This window comes from Mauremys mutica, chromosome 3, assembly GCF_020497125.1.
Source record: "Mauremys mutica isolate MM-2020 ecotype Southern chromosome 3, ASM2049712v1, whole genome shotgun sequence".
Lineage (NCBI taxonomy): Eukaryota > Metazoa > Chordata > Testudines > Geoemydidae > Mauremys > Mauremys mutica.
Genome location: NC_059074.1, coordinates 36,940,921 through 36,955,636, shown reverse-complemented (window position 1 = coordinate 36,955,636; position 14,716 = coordinate 36,940,921). Strand labels below are relative to the sequence as shown.

General features: G+C 44.0%; 1 protein-coding gene across 5 annotated transcripts in view; it reads left to right on the top strand.

The window, feature by feature from the left end:
- Positions 1 to 9,033: 9,033 nt before the first annotated feature.
- Positions 9,034 to 14,716, top strand: part of COLEC11 (collectin subfamily member 11) — a 43,036-nt gene continuing 37,353 nt past the window's right edge. Inside the window, exon 1 of one of the 5 annotated variants that reach the window (XM_045009176.1) lies at positions 9,034 to 9,053. The gene's annotated coding sequence lies outside the window, so the exon portion shown is untranslated. The other 4 variants (XM_045009173.1, XM_045009171.1, XM_045009177.1 and 1 more) reach the window with 4 other exon arrangements.

Sequence of the window (14,716 nt, the reverse complement as noted above, 5' to 3'; positions counted from 1 at the left end):
CAGGCATTGGTTCACATGGGACTGTTGTAGCCAGCGTCACAAGATATTTACATGCCAAATGCCCTAAAGATTCATATGTCCCTTCATGCTTCAACCACCATTCCAGAGGACATGCGTCCATGCTGATGACGGGTTCTGCTCGATAATGATCCAAATCAGTGTGGACCAACGCATGTTCATTTTCATCACCTGAGTCAGATGCCACCAACAGAAGATTGATTTTCTTTTTTGGTGGTTGGGGTTCTATAGTTTCCGCATCAGATTGTTGCTCTTTTAAGACCCTTGAAAGCATGCTCCACACCTAGTTCCTCTCTGATTTTGGAAGGCACTTCTGAAACCTTGGGTCGAGTGCCGTAGCTATCTTTAGAAATCTCACATTCGTATCTACCCTGCGTTTTGTCAGATCTGCAGTGAAAGTGTTTTTAAAACTAACGTGCTGGGTCATCATCCAAGACTGCTATAACATGAAATATATGGCAGAATGTGGGTAAAACAGCAGGAGACATAGTTCTCCCCCAAGGAGTTCAGTCACGCATTTAATTAACATTGTTTTTTCTTTTTTAATGAGTGTCACGAGCATAGCCTCTGGAGTGGTGGCTGAAGCATGAAGGGGTATATGAATGTTTAGCATATCTGGCATGTAAATACCTTGCAGTGCCGACTACAAAAGTGTGAGCACCTGTTCTCACTTTCTGGTGGTGTAACTAATAAGCAGGCGCATTATCTCCAGTAAATGTAACCAAACTTGTTTGTCTTCATGAATGGCTCTACAAGAAGTAGGACTGAGTGGACTTATAGGCTCTAAAGTTTTACATTGTTTTGTTTGAGTGCAGTTTTGCAACAAAAATCTACGTTTGTAAGTTGTGCTTTCATGATACAGAGATTGTACTACAGTACTTGCATGAGGTGAATAGAAAAAATCTAATTTTGTTGTTTTTAGAATGCAAATATTTATAAAGAGCACTGTACATTGTATTCTGTTGCAAGTGATATCAGTATATTTTAAAATGTAGAAAGACATCCAAAATATTTAATAAATTTAACTTTCTATTCTATTGCTTAACAGTGCAATTAATCAGTTTTAATCAATTTTTTTTTTTCAGTTAATCACATGAGTTAAGTGTCTGGTTAATCAACAGCCTTACTAAATATCCATGCTACTTTAAACAGTTGACTGTCATCTCCACTGCATGTGGAGTAAGGCATCTCGTTTGCCCAGAGCAATATCTGATAGCTACTTTCGCAAGTGGCCTTCCTGTTGTTGCAGTCGGCATTCAGTTAGAAGAATGAGTTAACATTTACCTCCCTATCTTCTAATATATCTTAAGAGCTTTGGTGTTTTAAAAAAAAAAGAAAACAGCGCCCCTGGGGAATGCTTAACAGCACACATCTCTTCCTACCTATTGAGTGGCTCCAAGAGGATCCTTTACTCAGCCATTTTATGGGTTTCTGATTTTACTGCCACCTTTTTTTTTTTTTTCTTTTTTCTCTTGCTCCCATTTTCCACTGTCCTAGCAATCTGTTCCTTTCCTGAAGCTGTGCAGGAGAAGGACTTTGCTGCTTGCACCTTTGGTCCACCCAGCATGCCCTCTCTTTAGTAGGACAGAAGCAGCCTTGTATTAAGAGGCACCAGCTGCTCACTCTCTCTTCAATACTGCAGAAGGAATGGAACAATTCTGCAGCAGCAAGAGGACTCCTCAGCATTTTTTTTCTTTTCTTTTCTTTCATCATCCCCCACCCCCTGGTGCCTGGAGTGTATAGGGCAATATCTTAGGGCTTGGCTACACTTACAAGTTGCAGCGCTGGGAGTTACAGCGCTGGTCATGCAGCTGTGGAAGGGCCAGCGCTGGAGTGTGGCCACACTGACAGCTACCAGCGCTGCAGTGTGGCCACACTTGCAGCACTTTCCAGCGCTGTATTGAGAGGTGCATTGTGGGCAGCTATCCCACAGAGCACCTCGTCCCGTTTTGGCGCCGTTTTGGCGCTGAGTATTGTGGGAAGGGGAAGGAAGTGTGTGGGTCATTCCGCTTCCTGTTCCAACGCCCCGTGGTGCATCGCTTCACATCCCAGCATTCTGTCTTTCCGGCAACATTTGGCGCCATTGTGAGTGTCTTTCTGTTTTACTCTGTGTGTGAATCGCGATTTCTGTGGGAAATGGAGCCCGAGCTGCTGAGGACTGTGCTGATGAGTGTCGCCAGCACAACACGTTTGGCAGTCGAGCTATTCCTTCAGCTCCAAAGTGACAGTGAGGAGTCTGACGATGATTCGATATCGATTCTCCTGCCGCGTGTGACACCAAAGTGCTTGTGGCATTCACAGAAATGCTCAGCACCGTTGAACGCCGCTTTTGGGCTCGGGAAACAAGCACTGAGTGGTGGGATCACATCGTCATGGAAGTCTGGGATGACGAGCAGTGGCTACAGAACTTTCGTATGAGAAAAGCCACTTTCATGGGACTGTGTGCTGAGCTCGCCCCCACTCTGCGGCGCAAGGACACAAGATTGAGAGCTGCCCTGACGGTGGAAAAGCGGGTGGCTATTGCAATCTGGAAGCTGGCAAATCCAGACAGCTACCGGTCGGTCGGGAACCAGTTTGGAGTGGGAAAGTCGACCGTTGGAATCGTTTTGATGCAAGTTTGCAAGGCAATTAATCGCATCCTGCTAAGAAAGACCGTGACTCTGGGGAGCGTGCAGGACATGGTGGATGGCTTTGCACAAATGGGTTTCCCTAACTGTGGAGGGGTAATAGATGGGACGCATATTCCTATTCTGGCCCCCCCCCCCCACCTGGCATCAGAGTACGTTAATCGAAAGGGGTATTTCTCTATGGTTCTCCAGGCGCTTGTGGATCACCGCGGGCGTTTCATTGACATTTACACAGGCTGGCCTGGAAAGGTGCATGATGCACGCATCTTTCGGAACAGTGGCCTGTTCAGGAAGATGCAGGCAGGGACTTTTTTCCCAGACAGGAAGATCACAGTAGGGGATGTCGAAATGCCCATTGTGATCCTTGGAGACCCCGCTTACCCGTTACTGCCTTGGCTCATGAAACCCTATACAGGGAAGCTTGACAGGAGCAAGGACCGGTTCAACTACAGGCTGAGCCGGTGCCGAATGACTGTGGAGTGTGCTTTTGGCCGTTTAAAGGCACGCTGGCGTTGCTTGTATGGGAAGCTAGACTTGGGGGAAAGCAGCATCCCCGCGGTTATATCCGCTTGCTGTACCCTCCATAATATTTGTGAAGGGAAGGGTGAAACATTCAGTGAGGCATGGACCACCGAGGTTCAAGTCCTGGAGGCTGAATATGCACAGCCAGAGAGCAGGGCTAATAGAGAGGCCCAGCACAGGGCTTCAAGGATTAGGGATGCCTTGAGGGAAGAATTTGAGGCTGAAAGCCAACAGTAATGTTTGCTGACTTGCATGGGAGTGAATTGCACTGTTTACACTGTTATTCTATTATCCCTAAAATGATTTGCAGTGCCTCTTTCTTTACTGGGCTAAGGTATCTTTCACTATCTGCTATAATAAAGACTGTTTTCAAAGCCAAGAATTGTTTTATTGTAAAGAAAAAAAATTCCTTGACAGACAGACAGACACACAACATTTCATGAACACAAGAGGGAAGGGGTGTGGGTTGGTGAACTGTACAGTCACAAGTTTGCATATGTCCTGTCTGGAGTGCTGTTTAACGATTCCTGCACTTCAGGGTGCATATACTGCATGGTTATGGGGGTTGAGTGCAGAGGGTAAGGGTGGTAGGTATCAGGGCTGGTTGGTGAACGTACAGGTGTTGGAGGCAGCTGGTGGTGGTAAGAAACTGAATGCTGGGGAAAGGCGGTTTGAGCTGACATTGGGGCACAAGGAAAAAAGCTTTGGGACGGGGGGGGGGGCTGTGGGGCAGCACGGGACTGCTCTGCCTGCATGGCTACGATAGCCTTGAGAGAGTCCGCTTGGCTCGACAGGATCTCTAGCAGCTGGTTTGTGCTTTTCTTCTTTGCCACAGCGTTTCTACGCCAATGTCTCTGGCGGATCATGCTTTCCTTCTCTCGCCACTCCTTCAGTTCCTTTCTCTCTGCAGCAGAGTGATGAAGAACAGTCTTCAGCATGTCCTCTTTGCTCTTTCGGGGATTTCTTCTCAAATTTTGTAGCCTCTGTGCTGTGGAACATCTGCCCACTCCAGGAGTCAAGGTCACTGTAGAAACCCAGAAATGAAACATTTAACAGGGGCAGCATTGTATCCACTATCTCCAGACATGAATTGTTACACTGAGGGAGTTCGCACTTTAACATTCTTTTCCCACACGCATAACACGACAGAAGCCACGAAATGGTGAGTGAGGGGTGCTTATAGAAGGAGAAGTGGGGCTTGATTGATAGAGGGGGGCTGGTTGCTTCGGGTAATCTGGAGTGATAGAGGGGTTGAGTGAAGATGCAGCTGCAGGGGTGATCTTCACTATCTACCTATCTCTTCACTAAAGAGTCTCCCAACATTTTTCACAGGAGTTAATCCTGCAAGATATCTCCCTGCTGCGAGTCACTAGGGGACAGCGGGAGGCTCTATTACAGCAATGTGGATTCCGCCCGGGACCCTACGCGGCTTCCCTGTGTTCTGAAATGATCTCCCCCCCCCCCACTCGGGGAACAGTGGCGCGGACGCGTCAGCGTGACTGGGACAAGAAACACAGTGGCTCTCCCTATAAACCTGCGCAGGCATATTGCCCACGCTCTGGCTGAAACTTTTGCTGAGATAACTGAAGCAGATTACCGCGACGTGATAGACCACATCAACGGGCTATTCCACATCTAGAGGCTGGCATGCATGCAGCCATAACCCCCCTTCCTCTCCAGAAACATTTCCACCCAGAAAATAAAAGCCGCTTACCGTTAACCCGCTCCTCTGCTTGTCCTTCTGCAACTGCTGGCTGCTGCGATTGGGTACTTTCCTCCTGGCTTGAGAAGAGCTCCTGGCTGCATGCCCACTCTGGGGTGTCTTCCCCCATCCCAGTAGCTTCACTCGTGGTTTCCTCCCCGCCTCCGCCTCCGCCTCCGCCTCCGCCTCCTCCTCCTGTCCCCCAGCCTGCTCAGAAGTGTCCATCGTTATCCTGGGATTGGCAGTGGGGTCACCCCCAAGTATCTCGTCCATCTCCCTGTAAAAACGGCAGGTCGTGGGGGCAGCTCCGGATCGGCGATTACCCTCGCGGGCTTTGTAATAGGCACTCTGCAGCTCCTTAACTTTCACCCTGCATTGCAGTGCGTCCCGATCATGGCCCCTATCCAGCATGGACCTTGATATCTGCTCAAAGATATCGTAATTCCTACGGCCGGAGCGCAGCTGTGCCTGCACTGATTCCTCCCCCCAAACACTGATGAGGTCCATCAGCTCGCCATTGCTCCATGCTGGGGCTCGTTTGCCACGTGGAGGCATGGTCACCTGGAAAGATTAACTGATTGCACTCCACACCTGGCTGCAGCAAACAGGAAGGAGATTTTTAAAATTCCCGGGGCATTTAAAGGGCTGGTCACCTGAGGCAAGAGCAGTAGAGTGCAAACTGATGAGCAGAGTGGCTGAACAGGAATTCTGGGATAACTCCTTATTCCCTGGAGGACACTTAAAGCGCTGGTGAGTGTCCACACCTGCTGAGCAGCGCTGGATCACCAGCGCTGCACTCCTTATACCCCTGCCGGGATGGGTTTTCAGCCAGCGCTGCAACCAGGGAGTTGCAGCGCTGGTTGTGCCCTGCAAGTGTGGACGGGGTGTAATTGCAGCGCTGGAAAGCCTCCACCAGCGCTGCAACTTGTAAGTGTAGCCAAGCCCTTACCCTCAGTGGAGAGGGCCACTAATTGTGGTGGTAGTTTATGGGGTATAAATTTGACTATATACTACCATCTATCCACATGATGCTCACTGATTATCTGTGGGAAATGTACAGGAATCAAGGGTGGAATCTGGGCTAGAATAAGTGCCAGTTAATACAGTGTCAATTGAAGGAAAATATACTCACTGTGCCACCATCACTACTTCCCTCTTTCATGTCTGTCTCCTGTTCTTCCTTGCAGTAACTTAAAATTCTATCTCCTTGGTTTTAATCCAATCCCTGTTTCATTTCATTCACTAAGACGATTAGTGACGTCTAATGAAGTGTTTTGGATTTCAAATTTTGTGCTCCAATTAAGTTAATAGAAGACAGGAGCATTAACATTGTCTGAAGCTATCTGTAGACTCACAACAGCATCACTGCATTGGTTCATATTTGGAAGGCTTTTTGCAGCCTAGAAACTTCAGAATGTAGCTTCCATTATTAATAAAAATGTCCCGAAGGCCACAGATACAAGCAAGTTGAATTTGGTTTCTGAGCCATATGTTGGACAGTCTTGCTACAAGGATCAAGGGTAGCACCTCTCTCCTTAAAACATCTCTAGAGCAGTGGTTTGCAACCTTTTTTCATGGGCGGGCCCCTAAAACACTTCAAATGGAGGTGTGGACCCCTTTGGAAATCTTAGACATAGCTTGCCCAGTGTGATAGTTTGGTCAGACACTTGTCTGGCCATTGAAGCTGATATTTGGGAAGGCAGTGTGTTCACAGGCAGGCTAGTAATGGAGATCTCCTATGCGATCAAAATTGCTGGTTTTGAGTCAGTAACCCTTTGCAATCTCATCAGCTGGTAGCTTGCCTACTTGTTAAGGTGGAGTGGATTGAGTGTGGGTTTGGGTGGGTGGGAGGGGGAGATCTTGTCTCTTACAGATAATGTGTGACAGAGCAACATATTCAGAAATTAGTATATCTGCGTATTGCAGTTCGGATGTGCAGGTCTGTCTCACAGCATTCTAGTTGCCCGCTAGTACTGTAATGTCTGAGCATCTCACAATTTATAAACTCATTATTCCTCACCGCCACCCACCTTGTTCCCCTGTGAGATAGGGAAGTGCTATTATCCCTTGTGCTCTAAGTGACTTGCCCAAGGAAACATGCATGGGAGGCCTTGCTCTTACTAAATCCTATGCTAGTGCCCTAACTACATCCTTCCTCTTCATTTTAGGAGGCTTGCAGAACCTTGGTGCTGTATCAGAACTTCATAAACTTTGCAAATAATTTTTATTAGGTTTAAAAACTGGCACAATCCTACTCTAATGAAATCCCAGTAGACTAGGTTGTCCTTAGCAGGAATATGGCTGAGCAGGTAAGGACGCTGCCTCCTTCCTAGCCACGCTGCCTCAATTGCACCTTTGGCCACAAGTTGGGTAAACAGGGTCCATGGAAGTGGCTCTCATGCTGAGGAAGTGGGTAGAGATGTCGCTCTGCCATGTCTCCCCTTGTCCCTCTTGCAATGATTACTAGAATTGGACAGATGGGATAGAGGAATAAGCACCCTGAAAAGTGCTGCAGTAACTTACACTACACTGTCCCAGAGTAAGGGGAGCAGGGGAGAAATTGACACTCAAACATCTGGTAAGCTGCTCCCTACACAAAGTTGAGCCTAACAGCTTCCTCTAGCCATTGTTTGGGTTTGTGGACTGTCTTGTGACCAAGAAGAGGAAAGTTTCTTACTGCAAGATTTCCTTCCTCACAGCACACAGATTCACAGATCCACGCTGCCTCATTAATTACTGCAATCAAGGTTCTCTTTTATGGGCTTTGCAACAAGTTGCTATAGTCACAGTTAAATGATAAATTTACTGTTTAGCCAGCAAGCACTCTCAATTGGACATTATTGCACTGGCAAGCTCTTCAGGAGGAAGCACATCCCCCTTTGTCTCTGACTCAGATTTAATTTGTCTCCAGAGCAGCAAGGGAGAGACTGGGGGTATATCTGCGCAGCAGTTGTGTGGGTGCTTCCCATCATGGGTAGACAGACACATCTGAGCTCTGCTTGAGCTAGTGTGCTAAAAACAGCAATGTGCTGGTGGCGGCTTGGGCTAGCCATCTCAATATGCACTTGGGGTCACATGGGATCGTACCTGGGTGACTGGGCTGAGCTGTCCCTGTGGCCACACTGCTAGTTTTAGTGAGATCTGCTTGAGCTATCAATCAAGACTGTATAATCATGCTGGGAAGCTGCTGTGCTGGCATACCATAAGGGCAAGATTTATAAAGGTATGGAGGTGCCTAAAGTTGCAGATTGAAGAACCACCTATCTGCAGATGTACACCTAAATACCTTTATAAATCTGGTCTTAAAACTCAGTGGTTGTTAGATTAACCTTTTCCTTCTGATATTTCCCATGTTTGTAGATCTGTGTTGGTAGCAATGGTGGGAATACTAATGTAGATTGTCTGTTTCCCATTGTAAAATGGGGATGATAATACTTATTCCAGGGGTGTATTAATGCTTATGAAATGTTCTAAGATCCTCAGAGGATAGGCCCCAGATTTATCCCCAGACTTTCCTTGGCCCTGAATAACCCTCTATCTCAGTGGTTCTCAAACTTTTGTACTGGTGACCCCTTTCACATAGCACACCCTTGAGTGTGACCCCCACCCCATACATGGAAAAACACTTTATATATTTAACACCATTATAAATGCTGGAGGCAAAGCAGGGTTTCAGGTGGAGGCTGACAGTTCGTGACCCTCCATGTAATAATCTTGCGACCCCCCCCGAGGGGTTCCGACCCCCAGTTTGAGAACCCCTGCTCTACCTGTTGTTGTCTATTTCCCGTGTTGCCATTCTTGTCTATTACAGTGCTTTCCTATCTGCTTCATGCAGGGACAAAGTGTGTTTAGATACCAGCCCAAATGAAGAGTAGCATAGATTTGCACTGCCACAGGCAGGGCCGGCTCCAGCTTTTTTGCTGCCCCAAGCTTCGAGGAAAAAAAAAAGAAAAAGAAAATGATTAAGTTTCTGCCAAAGTGCCGCCAAGGAAGACAGGGAGTGAAGGACCCGCCACCGAATTGCCCCAGAAAATAAAGTGGACTGATTGAGTTGCTGCCAAAGTGTCACCGCCACTTACCCGGACGTGCCATCCCAACAATGGACAGACATGCCGCCTCTTTCGATTGGCCGCCCCAGGCACCTGCTTCCTTCGCTGGTGCCTGGAGCCAGCCCTGGCCACAGGGTGAGCACAAGACGATACATTCCCTTTCTGAATGGCCCAAAGGGCAGGGGTTCTGCACTGGCTGCACCACGAGTGAGCTGTTGCACAGGAGGGCAGGATCACCGAGCTGCTGCTGCTCCCCTCCCTGCCCCTTTGTGCAGTGCTGAGTGCCCACAGAGGAATACAGGGAACAGTTGCTACTCTCTGAAGTACTGGAATTGTATTTGTGACACTCTGGTTAAAACTGTTTAATTTATTATTTTAAATAGCTTAAGGTTTTTGATGGGTTTTGTTCCCTAGGCAGAACTTTCTCCATAGGGTGTGATCCTGCACTCCATTGACTTCAGTGGGAGTTGTTTCAACTGGGTTAAGATCGCTCTCAGTCTTTTCTATTTATTTATTTATTTATTTATTTTAAGACGTGGGTTTAGGGGTCAATGCTTTATTCCAAGTGCAGGGTGAATTCCTGGTGATTTTTGGGAAAAGCACCTTCCAGCTTTCAAGTGGTTTTGTTCGATAATTTTTTCTTCTACTTGTTTCCTGCTAGGAAATCTGTCCTTACCTCTCCGCTAGAGAAACCATTTCTTTCTCCTTAAATGAACCAAAGTCATTAATGATTTCTCTTTCTTTTTTCCCCCCCCTTTTCTTGGGGAAAAAAGCACTCAGGAATGCATTCTCATTACAGTGCCTGGTCTTCCCCTTAGCACTCTTTGATTTAAAAAAAAAAATTTTTTTGCTTCTTTTATTCAACCTTCCTATATTCTTATTTACTTGTAAATCCCTTAATGTTTAATATCTCTTTTCAAAGATTTTTTTGATTCTCTTTATACATCCCTTCTTGTCTCTCAAAGTTGTGTTATGTAGAGAGATTTAAATATGTATCTAAATATGTTACATTGCCATTGTAACATGATCTTCAAAGACTTGAACTGAATGCATTTTGCTGCATTCTTTATGTCAAACAGTTTCCTTAGCATTCCATTGGGAGCATTGCTATATGTACCCAATTCTGTGTAATGCTAATTGCCCCTTTATTGTCACTGAAGTCAGTGGCACTTCTTATGTAAGTAAAGGTAAATAGGATTAGACCCTTAATTTGACATTGTGGCCTTTCTACATTTACATTAGTATGTCCCCTCTCTTTGAGCTTTTTGCACTGACATAATTTTACCATCATCTAGTCAAGTTTTAATCTCTAATAATTATTGAAAAATAATTTTAAAAAGTGAGTTGTTTGCCAGGTTCCAGCCTAATGTGGAAATGAAATGGCCAAGAGATTAAACCCTGAGGATCTATATTTATAATGGAAAAAGTGGTTCAGATTTTTAACTCTAGCTGTGCTGTTGATATTTCTGTAAGAAACTTTACATTGCAAGTTACTAACAAATGTATGAGCCCTTTGTTAGAGACTAGTTAATTGTTAGTATAATGTGGGCCACAGTTGTTGGTTGTGGTGACAAAAAGGGGGGAGTAGGTTTTTTTAACGAATCTGCCTTTGCACATCCAAATGGCTCCCTAAGGGCTTTATCAGTGATACTGACTGTTCAAAAATGCACATGGGGCTTAATCCTGAGCTGTGCCAAGCATGAGCTTGACAAAGCTTGTGCTGGGGTAGTGGGAAGGGAGACAAAGGTGTCTAAATCACCTTTTATGTCCTCCTTGATCATCTGTCCAACAATGGCCAAGATCAGTCAGAATGCGCAGGATTTATCTCTGATCCTTGTCCATCCCTGATGTGTCTCCTGTGCGGAGGGTAGGAGAGCCAGCGACAATGACTTCAGAACACCTGAGGATTCCCATTGGCAAGGTGACTTTTTGGCTGTTCCTTTAGGACCATGGGGGGGAAAATCTGATGCTTAAAGTATGTATGAATTACTTCTCTCTGCACTGAAGTGCCATTATATACCAAAGGGTTAAAGTGTGACAACTGTTTAAGAGTAAACAGCAACAACATAATAGACCAATTCAGGAGTTATACTGTAGAATTTCTGACTGTTCTTCTCCCTCAACAGGCATAGAACTTCCCTTTGTCAATGGGTAGTTCCATATGGGTAAAGAAAACAGAAAGGCTTGGAAGAGACCAGCCATGTGGAGAATTGAGTATTTACATTATTGTGCAGTGTGTGGAGTTTCTGCTCTTTAAACAGTGGTATGCTTTACTCCAGAAGTGAAAAATACTTTAGCCAGTTGAAAAAACAGGGGAAATTGGGGTAGGCAAAGAATGTATTAATTACATACATTAGAATTTTAGTAGGACCCTTGACTCACCAACTTTTGAATATCAGCTGCTGAAATGAAAGCAATGTAGGAAAAGTTGTGCTCTGGTGGGAATGTGTGTGTGGTTAGTTGGATCTAAATGGTTACAAAGGGGTTCTCTGTTAGTGAGGGGGAGGGGACAGTGAGAATGCATTCCCAAAAAAGTACATTCCCAAAATAAGCAGCTTACATCATAGACCTCTTCAGTTTTCCCACACTTCTTTCCTAATTATTGTGCTGCAGGACAGCTGATCTATTTCAAACAGGAAGTTGTTTACAGATAACACTTGCAACTGTTCTGTCTGATTTGTTGAACTGTCCAAAAGCAAAAGACAACATCTTTTCAAATTAAAAACTGTCAGATTTCTGTAAACAGCAGCATGAGGGTCATCTGTGCAATTTCCCTGAAGGCAGAGTGTGCTCTGCAGTCCTCATTTTCTCAGCAATCATAAGGTAGGAGAGACTTTTGCGTTTTACTGATTAGAAGCATGTAAGGAGGAAAAAGTCTGGATGTAAGATAGAGACTGGACATGTGAGTGGCAACATTCAAAGTATGTCGGACAACTGGTGTGGGTTAGGTGCAGGATAAGAAATAAAGTTTGATGTATTGTATTCTGAGAGATAATGTGGAACTTCCTGCTTGCAAAAGCCTGATTTAGCTAAAAAATAATCCCTGTTTAGCTTGGGGTTTGTAAGAGTGTCAAAGATACTTCTGAGCAAGAGAAAGTGAATTAAAATAAGATTTTTTTAAGTTTTGTTTTGTTTTTAACAACTGAAATTGAAATGTATTAACTTTTCATAGCCACTGGTTCTGATTTTAGTAATTTCAGCATATCATATTTGTCTGGTTAGAACACACATGATTTAATTGCCAGAGTGGCAAGAGAGGACCTGGCTGTGATTCTTCATAACATAATCAATATAGCCATTTAAGACTAGAAATGCTGAACACATTTCTCAGTCTCTCAGTCTGTCTTGTTTTGGGGCACCAGGATGTCTTAATCTATTACGAAAGATGAGTTTATAATATAGCCCCCAAAGCAAAGGATAGAAGACATGTGGCAGTAGTGACATACTGAAGTAGATTGTAGAGGATCCAATAATGATAGAATACACCAATGGCTAGTAAAGGGGTAACTCAGTAGAGATTGAGTCAAGGATAATTAGGACTGGGATTAGTGGTATATTGGATAAAGGGAAACTTTATTAAAATTAAAGGTTCATATATATGCAGCTTATAGATATGGATATTGGCTGTGAGGTTTGGGAGGGGAAACATTTCTTATAAAATTGAGTATCTAATTAGAGAATGAAATGCACCACTTTATTTTTCACTTTTCATACAAAGAAATAAAAGAAACTCCTGAGATTAAATTATTACAAATTACTAGTCACTAGTTACTCTGAAAATGTAACTGAAAGATAATAGCAATTTTTCCATTCTCAGCAGCTGGTTTTTGGAGTATTTTGGTGTTAGATACTTCATATTTATGAGCATGCTCGTTTAAAGCAGTAAAGATATTGGAGGATGTAAACCAACCATTGATTTAAAGAAAAGATCATTGATGTCATTTTTATGAATCAAATTCCCAGTCCTTCTATGATATCACTTATTAAAAATGCCTGTAAAATTTTGATCAAGATACCTAAATGTATATTCTTTAAAAGGTATTGCATTTTAATTTTAATGCTTTGAAATCCAACTGATTTTGATTAGAACTGGAACAGATACCAGGCAAAAAGATGATATTGTGGCTCTAATCCTGTAGTTGATTCTGTGAATCTTTTCTTCCATAATCTTTTCATTTATAGTAACCTGAAGGATTACTTGTAAGCTTCTGGGGCAGAGACTGACTTTTACTGTGTTTATTCAGTGTGTGACATAATGCAGTGCTGATGTTGGTTAGGGTCTCTAGACACTGCTGTAATACAAATAAGAGATTAAAAAAATGTTACTGACAAGAAGTGGGTTTTTTTACATTGACTGTCCCTTTAAGAATGTTTGATTGTCTTTAGAAAATTCACCCTAGATGTGAACATCTGCCAACATAGAATCACCTAAAAATAGCATGTTCTGTATCACTAACACTTTTAATAGGAGTATGCAAGTCATAATCCATATTCATAGCCAAACCTGCGACTTTGCCTGATGACCAATACAAAACTGCATTGTGGAAGCAGCAGAGTCCTGTCCCATAACTTGTAGTGGGGCTACCATGTTGATATCTCTCTGAGTGAATTCATGTAGCTTTAAAAACTTCATTTTTACTCTGTTAGGGATTGCTCAAAAGTTTTCTGTTTAAACTTTTTTTTTGGACAGAAAATTGGGGTTTTGACACAACTTTTTTGTAAAGCGTCTTTTCTGTGGAAAATTTCATTTAGTTTTCTTTTTAACCAAAATATTTCAGCCAAAACCTAAAAGTATTTTGGCTAAAAATGGAAGTTGTAGTTTGCTGCAAGTCCCCATTCTTCTCTATGGGCTGGGATCCCTAGCTGCACTACATCTCCTGCACTACATCACCCTTTTGCAGAGGTAAATCCGTGCATTATGGGAGATGTAGTCCAGCTGGTGACCTTGGCCGATAGAAGAGAATGGAGACATGAGGAGCATACTACAACTCCCCGGAGGCATTATATCTCTTGATTTTTGGCTCAAAACTTTCAGTTTTGCCAAAAACTCAACACTTCGTAAGGAAATCTTCCACAAAAATATTTTTTTTTTCATTTTTTGGTCAAATTTCTATGGGGGAAAAAATACTCTGTTTTACTCTCCCACCCACCCTTTACCAGCCCCCAAATAACCCAGAAAATTAGCCGAACTCTAGTCATCAGCCACCTGCAAACTAGCCAGCCTCTGAAATGTTAGCAGTTGAAAACGTCATCTGTGTTTGGAAAACCATGTTGGCTCATAGGCAGTATCAAATCCCAATGCTTATCATGGATTCACTCATATCGAACTAAGGTATTTCTGTGGCCTCCAGATCCTATCATGATGAGCACCTCACCATCTTTAATGTAGTTATCTTCACAATCACCTTGTGAGGTAGGGAAGTGTTATCCCCCTTTTACAGAGGGGGAAATGAAGGACAGAGAGACAGATTTTTAAAGGTATTTAGGATTCTAAAGTTTTAATTAGGCTCCTAGGTGCTTTTGAAAATCCCACTATACACCTAACTCCCAATGGTGCTTTTCAAAATGCCATGAAGGGTGGGATCCTAAAGGGATTTAGGGGTACCAATGCTGAGCATCCCAGAGTCTAGAAAATGAAAGGAACAACACTGTGATCCACAAAGCCTGAGTTGGACATCTAGGTTTCCTATACAACACATGGAGGGGACAGAGATGCCTACCAATGCCATCTCCAAAAGCCAGCACGCTAGGTGGGGGGGGAACTGCTAAAATTAGCCAGGGGAAAATGTTGAGGGGGG